Here is an 8391-nt window from a genome sequence, read left to right on the forward strand (position 1 = left end):
AATCAACACTCATGGAAACTGTAGTCAAGAAATCAAACGATGTATGGCAATACAACACATTAGGCCCAAGACCTCTTTAAAATATTCAAGAGCAAGGATGTCAATTAGAGGATTAAGATGTGCCTTACCCAATCCATGGTATTTTCATATGCATGTGAAAGTTGGACAGTAAATAAGGAAGACCATAGAAGAAATGATGCAATGGAGTTATGGTTTTAGAGAAGAATATTAAAACTACCATGGACTGCCAAAAGAACAAACCAATTTGTGTTGGAAGAAGGACAATCAGAATACTCCTTTGAAGCCTGAATGGCCAGATTTTGTTTGTCACACTTCAGACATATTATCAAGATGGACTAGACCCTGGAGAAGGATATCATGTTTGGTTAATCGGACTGTTGGAGAAAAAGATGAAGACCCCTCCACCAATGAGATGGATTTGCACAGTGACAACAGCAATGCATTCAAATGTAGAAATGATTGTGAGGCTGGTGCAGACCCAGGTTTCCTTTCATTCTGTTATGCATAAGGTCACTATGACTGAGTACTGATTCAATGGCATCAAACAACAACAAATGATATTAAATGGTCTTTCTTGTGGACATATGGATATTATCCTATTAAAGACAGCATTAGATCTTGCGATGTTCTTTTTGAGGATGAATATGATGCCATTCCTCCTCAATTGGTCATTCTTTGTATGTTATATGTTCTTATTATTAAAGGTAATTTATAGTTGTTTTTCCTCATTTCTAAGTAGCTTTTCCAAATAATCTATGAAGTGATTATAATTTTTTTAAAAAGATTAAATCAATGCATTTGTATTGTAAATGAAATAGAGACAAAATGCATAGTACTTCCCTTGTCTTTGAGCTCACTATGGTGACACAGAGATTTGGGAAGGTAAATTGTTTTACTTCTTCTTACTCATCATCTTGAAATCCACATCCTGGAAAAATTAACAAAGGGGAATTAAAACCATAAACTAAAATGATAGTTGAATGCCATTACATCATTATTGTTGTTAAGTGCCACCAATTCCAACTCATAATGACCCCCTGTAGGGTTTCTGAGGTGCAGCTGGTGGGTTTGAATTGCTGACCTTGTGGTACCCAGTCCAGTGCTGATTCTAAATCACTATTGTTGTTGCTGCTGTTGTTGTGTGTTGTTGAGTCAGTCCTGACTCATAGAGAACCTCTATAGAGTTTCTGAGGAGCGTATCATGAGTTTGAACCACCAACCTTGCAGTTGAGTGCTTATCCTATGGTGTCACACCATAAGAACGTTACTATTAGTTTAGCTAAAATTGAAAGGGCTTAACTATATCAAGTGTTGTTTAGGATGTGAAGCCACTGCTGTGGTTGTTAGGTAACCTCAAGTTTTACACAACGTATAGCTACCCTATGCACAATAGAATTAAACATTGACTGGTCCTGGACCCTCTTCAAAATTGTTGTTATATTTTGAGCCCATGGTTGTAGTCATTGTGCCAATTAATCTCAATGAATATCTTCCTATTTTTCACTGATCCTCCACTTTACCAAGAACGATTTCCTCCTCCAGTAAATAGTTCCTCCTGATAACATGTCCAAAGTAAATGAGTAGAAGTCTACCATCCTTGCTTATAAGGAGTATTCTGGCTATACTTCTTTCAAGACTGAATTGTTTGTTTTATGAAGTCAAAGGTAACTTCCTTATACTTTACCAATACCATAATTCAAACCCACCTATTCTTTTTCAGCCTTTTGTATTCATTGTTCACCTTTCACATGCATATGAGTAAATTGAAAATACCATCGCTTGTGCCAGTTACACCTTAATCCTCAAAGTGGCATCTTTGTTCTTTAACATTGAAGAGGTATTTTGACTATTTGATTCCTTCACTATTGCTTCATAATCACGGGTGTTGATTATGGATCCAAGTAAAATAAAGTTCTTGACAACTTCAATAGTCTCTCTGTCATGATGTTTGTTTCGGTCCAGTTGTGGAAATTTTTGTTCTTTTTACATTGAATTGAAATCAATATTGAAGACTGTTGTATTTAGTGGTGTTATAACATAAATGGGGTTCTGATGTGGCACTGTAGGATAAGTTCTGGACCACAAGGTCATTTCAAACTCAACAGCCACTACTCAGAAATCCTATATAGGGTTGCTATGGATTGGAACAGACTCAATCACACTTAACGTCAACAACATAACAGTAACGCTACAAGTGGGTTCTGTTAGCAAATATTCTCTTTTAGGAGACTGAAATTCCATATTCAGAACACGGACACCATGGGAAGGCTTTTTCTTTCTTAGTTATATGTGGAGATTGCTGTTGTTGTTAAGTGCCACCAAGTTGATTATGACCCATAGTGACTCTGTATAGGGTTTCTGAGGAGCAGCTGGTGAGTTTGAACCACCAACCTTGTAGTTCAAACAGCTTTGCAGTCTGGTGCATTAACCCACAGCTCAACACCAGGACTCCTAGGTCATTGTTTTCTTTTAGTATGTAAGCCCAGCATTTCTTGGTGGTCTCCATGCATCTTTGCATCAATTTTCTTTTGGCACTAGGAGTTTCACAGTTCAGGGACCCTGGATCCAACAGACATAGCCCTCCCCTGGCTTTTCATTTGTTGTGGTAACAGGCCACTCTGATTTTTGCTTACTCTTCTCTCCTTTATTTCTTATAAGAAAAAGGTATTGCAGGACACATTCCAGGGATACTCCTTTTACATCAGATCAGAGCTGTGATGGCATTAAGTGTGTTACAGTCCACCCTTAAACCTTTTGGTGGTTTATCATATCAGATTAAATCATAGTATAACCACCAAGACACTGAGAAACTTAACTCAGCTAAGCTGATACATTTTCCTAGAGGACACAATTGAATCTGTGACAGCAACGTTATCCATAGCTTGTTATGAGCCACAAAGTCAAACGCCTTCGCATAGTCAGTGAAATACAGCTAAACACCTTTTTGGTATCCTCTGCTTTCAGTTAAGATTCATCAGACATCAGGAATAATACCCTTCCTCCCAGGTACTCCTCTGAATCAGGTTTTAATTTCTGGCAGCTCCTTATTGATGAAATGCTTCAACCATTTTTTAATTATCTTAGTAACATTTTAATTCCAAGAGATATTAATGATTTTGTTTGATAATTTCTACATTCTGTTGAGGTACATTTCTTTGGAACAGGCACAAATATGAATCTTTTACAGCCAATTGACCAAATTCCTCTTCTCATAGACTAATGAGTTTTTTAAGGGGTACGTTAGTGTGTTGAAACATTTCTATTCAGTTAGGTTCTGAAACCATGCTTTCAGCCAATGACTCGAGTGCATCTTAGAGTCCTTCTTTTAATACTGTCTGTTCTTGATCATATACTACCACTTGAAATGGTTGAACATCAACCAATTCTGTGGGTATAGTGACTGTGTATTCCTTCAAATTTCTTTTGATGTTTCCTGTGTCATTTGATATTTTACCCATTGTTATTGTTGTTAAGTGCCGTCAAGTTGTATCTGACCCATAGCGACCGTATATAGGGTTTCCGAAGAGCAGCTGGTGATCTTGAACAGTTGACCTTCATTTCAGATCTACTTTTCAGTCAAGTGCATTAACCCACAGCGCCACACCAGGACTCCAGTTTGGCCATATAATCCTTCAATACTGTAAATCCAGGCTTGAATATTTTCCTCAATGTTTTCAGCTTAAGAAATGCTTTGGGTTTTCTGACTTCAGGTCTTTGAAATTTTCAGTATAATACTTTCCTTTGTCTTCTAGATCAGACTTTCGAAATTTTCTGTTTACTTCATGATTTCTTCCTTTTGTTTTAGCTACTTTACATTCAAGAGCAAGTTTCAGAGTCTTTTCTGACATCTACTTTGTTCTTTCTTTTTTCCTGTCTTTTTAAATGTCTTTTTACTTTCTTCATGTATAATATTCAATATTTCATCCTACAATTTATGTGGTCTTTGATCACTGGTGTTCAATGTGTTGAATCTGTTCTTAAGATGGTCTCAAAAATTCATGTGTGATATATTCAAGGTTGTTTGTTTTGTTGTTACTGTTGGGAGCGATTTGAGCTGAAGGTCTCAGACTTGGGGCTAATAGTTTAACTGAAGGATTGCAACTGAACAGTTGTGGTCCAGAAAATCGAGCTGCTCCCAGGTCAACTTGCTCCCATGAGGAACTTGAAGGGCTGCCTCGAGGGACAGGGAACTTGCAAGGTTTTTTCCTTGTATGACCTTCAGTTCAAGTCTGCAAAAACATCTCACTGCCCTATCTCTGTTTTCCTAGCAACTAAATTCTTCTTATAAAATCCTGCTTACTGCCTGCATCAATACACCAAATGTTTTTTGCACTCTTTTCCCTATCTCCAACACTCTCCTTTGATTTGTGTATATAATAAATATGCTGAATCTAGGTCTGTGTCACAGTATCTCCATCAAAGTGCTGTGTTCCATCTGGTACCAACTTTACTTATTTCATTTTGTGTCTTTTGTCTTCCTTTTTTTCTACTCTCCCATCACTCCTACTCAGCTTTAATCTCTCCGTGCGAGTTGTGAAGTATAGGCAGTTGTCGGACACAGCAGTTTACTTTGTGGACTTGTTTTCATTTTCTTTAGTTCAATCTGAACTTGCATATGAGCAATCTATGGTCTGTTCCACAATTGGCCCCTGTGCTTGTGACTGATGATACTGAGCTTCTCCATGTTCTCTTTACACAGATCCAGTCAAGTGATTCCTGTTAATTTCATATGGAAAAGTCCACATATATAATTACTGTTTATTGTTGCCAAAAGTTATTTAAAATAAAGAAGTTGTTAATCATGAAAAACTCTGTCATGCATACTCTAGGATCATTTTTATCACCAAGACTGTATTATCCAATTACCAAACCTTCCTCTTTGTTTAAAACTCTAATATTTCAATCACCAGCGTTATAAACATATCTTTATTGAAAATTTGATCAATTTCGAATTGCAGAAATTGGCACATATCTTCAATTTCTTCATCATTGTGTGTTGTGTGCAAATTTGAATAATAGTCTTATTAACTGGTCTTCCTTGTAATGGTATACATAACACCCAACCACAGATGGCATAGTAATTGAATTTGTTGTTAGGTGCCAGTGAGTTGGTTCTGACACAAAGTGACCCTATATGCATAACAGAATAAAATATTACCTGGACTTGTGCCATCCTCACAATTGCGGCTGTGCTTGAACCCATTGCTGTTGCCACTGTGCCAATCCATCTTGTTGGGGGTCTCCCTATTTTTTTTCTTTGTTTTTCCTCCAGTTTACCAAGCATAATGCCCTCAACCACGGACAGGTACCTCCTGATAACATGACCAAAGTATGAGAGATGAAGTCTAGCCATCTTAGCATCTAAGGAGCATTCTGATTGTACTTTTTATAAGACAGATTTGTTTTTCTTCTGGAAGTCCACGGTACTTTTAATATTCTTCTCCAACACCATAACTCAAATCCATCATTTCTTCTATGACTTTCCTTAATAATTCTCCAACTTTCACATGCATATAAGGCTATTGAAAATGTAATGGCTTGATTCAGGCTCACTTTGGTAATCAAACACATTACTCTTGAACACCTTAAAAAGGTATTTTGCAATACATCTGTCTAAGGAAATACATCATTTGATTTCTTCACTACTGCTTCTAGGAGTGTTGATGGTGGATCCAAGCAAAATGAAGTCTTTGACAGCTTCAGTCTTTTCTTCATTTATCAAGATGTTGTTTATTGCTCCAATGTTGATGATTTTTCTTTCCTTAACATTGATGTACAACTCATAACAAAGGCTTTTGATATTGATCAGTAAGTATTTAAATTCCTTTTTTCCTTTCAGCAAGACAGGTTAAATCATCTACGTACTACAGGTAGTTTATAAGTTTTCCTCCAATCCTGATGCCAATTGCTTCTTCATATAATCCAGTTTCTCAGATTATTAAATCAGCATACAAATGGAATAATTATGATGAAAAAACCCTGACACACAACTTTACTGATTTACACCATTCAATGCTCCCTTGTTCTGTTTGAGTGACTGCCTTGAGGTGTATATGCAGGTTCCTCATGAGCACAATGACATGTCCCAGGATATTCATTCTCCTCAGTATTGTCCATAGGCTGTCATGATTCACACAATAAAAAATCTTTGCTTAGTTAATAAAGCATAGGTAAACATCTTTCTGGTATTTTCTGTTTTCAGCGAAGATACATCAGATGTCTGAATCTGATGGAACCTCTGGCAGCTCCACTGCAGTTTAAAATTATCTTTAGTACAATTTTACTTGAATGAGATGTTAATGATATTGTCTGATAATTTCTACATTCTATAGAGTCACTTCTTTTTAGAATGGGTATAAATATGGATTTCTTTTAATCATTTGGTCAAGAACTGTCTTCCAAATTTCTTTCAATAGACGAGTGAGTGCTTCTAGTGCTGCATCAATTTGTTGAAAGGTTTAAATTTATGTTGCATCAATTCTTGGACACTTGTTCTTTAACAATGCATTCAGTGTACTTTGAACATCCTCTTTCAGTACCATTGGCTGTTAATCATATGCTGCCTCTTGAAATGGTTGAACATTAACCATTTCTTTGCGGCATAGTGCCTCTGTGTATTCTGTCAGTCTTTTTCTTTCTTTTTTTTTTTTCAAGTTGTTATTATGAGGTTTACATGGAAGAACATCAGCTTTACACTCATTATATTGTATTTTGTTCCATTGCAATGATTACAATCCCCTCCATGCATCATCAAATAACCAAAGGGTACATACATCCCACAGGCCCGTCCCCCTCCCCCCGTGGTTGTCAGCACACACCCCTTCTCTCTTCCTGAGTCCAGTGTCTCCAGCCACTCCATCTGTCCACGTCATCATCTCTGTCTCCATCCCTGACGCCACTGCTTCTCTGGGTAGGGTCCTGCTCTCTGCACTTCTCACTTGATGGTCCCAGGGACCTCTGCTCCTGGGCATCAAAATCAATCACTCTCCTCCTTTTGTCATAAAACATCTACTTCTATATTTTCTAGCCTCACAATCAGTCCTGATGGCAATTATTCACTATTGTACCACAAGAGTCTTATCATTCAATGGTGATCCTACCTTCCCCCGCCCCATCTGGAACTAGACTCCCTCTTGTAAGCTTGTAAACCAGTCACTTCTTGCCATTATAGGCTTCCCCCATTTGGAGTAGCCAATGTCAGTATTGCTCATCCCTATCAACCCTGTGTACCAAGGGGGTGGGAATGATCCTCACTGTAGCATTTATTCCCATTTTTGAGCTACTACATCCATAAGTATAGGTAAAGTTCATCAAATTGTAAGAGGTTACACTTTTTTTTTATCCCTCTTCTTTCTTCTTCTAGTTGAGTTCTGATCATCCAGCCATCGAAGCCAGGTCAAGGTGGTACTATCTGCAAGTATGGATATTCTTTTGCCTCTCCCCTCACTTCATATCAGCTGGATGCTTCACACTCTGCTCTAGTCCTCTGTGGCCATGTCACTGCCTCTGGGCCCATGAATCACTGGGTCTTGCCGTACTGCTGGCCATCCAGGTTTCCACCCAGTTTCAGTCGGGTCTATTGAATGTGGTCGGGCTTAGCTCAAAACTTCATTGCTGTTTTGTCCCCCTCTTCCCTTATCGATGACCAACGTGGTCACCAGCCAGACCACATGCCTGCTCATGTATTCCCCTTGAGTCTCAGTCTTGGAAGGGTATTTGCTCTGAGGGATCCCGACCAATTACCTAGATGGCTCCTGGGTGAACAGCTTACTTGTTCTTGTAGTAATCAATCAGACTGCCATTATTGTTTCAAATTTTTCCTGCTGGTCTTTCTTTCATGAAGTACCTTCTCTTTTTCTAGCCCCTCCAGGCTGATCTACTCGTCCTTTCCAGTGGAAATTTCCTATCTCAGTCTATTCTGGATGGGGTTCTGAATTCCACCTATGGTCTTGTGCAATGTAAAGGCTCCACAGGAAGCCCCTTTGACTGGGCAATTTCTAGCCCCCTTTAAGGTATTCCTATCAGTTATAGGCTGAAGATAGACTTACAAACTTTCTGTTGATGACTCTGGCTATTCCTTTCTCCCCACCTCAAGTGTCTATTTTACAATGATAGGCAAGGAAAACCAAGATTCAAAGGACAGCCAAAGACTTCCAGTTTTCCAGAAGGCCAGACGGCCTGGGTGAGTGAGGCTCTGGGTTTGGGGGAAGGGAATTCATGAAAACATACCTTCCTGTGGCCAACCCACACCATTAGTCTCATTACATCAAAATTTTAAACTAGCTTTTTTTAAAAAAAAATCACCATACTGAGGAACTCCTAGCTTTTTAAACTTGTACCCGCTGCTGGCTGCGTGTAGCACAGCCCCAA

This window comes from Chrysochloris asiatica, unplaced genomic scaffold (assembly GCF_000296735.1).
Source record: "Chrysochloris asiatica unplaced genomic scaffold, ChrAsi1.0 scaffold00285, whole genome shotgun sequence".
Lineage (NCBI taxonomy): Eukaryota > Metazoa > Chordata > Mammalia > Afrosoricida > Chrysochloridae > Chrysochloris > Chrysochloris asiatica.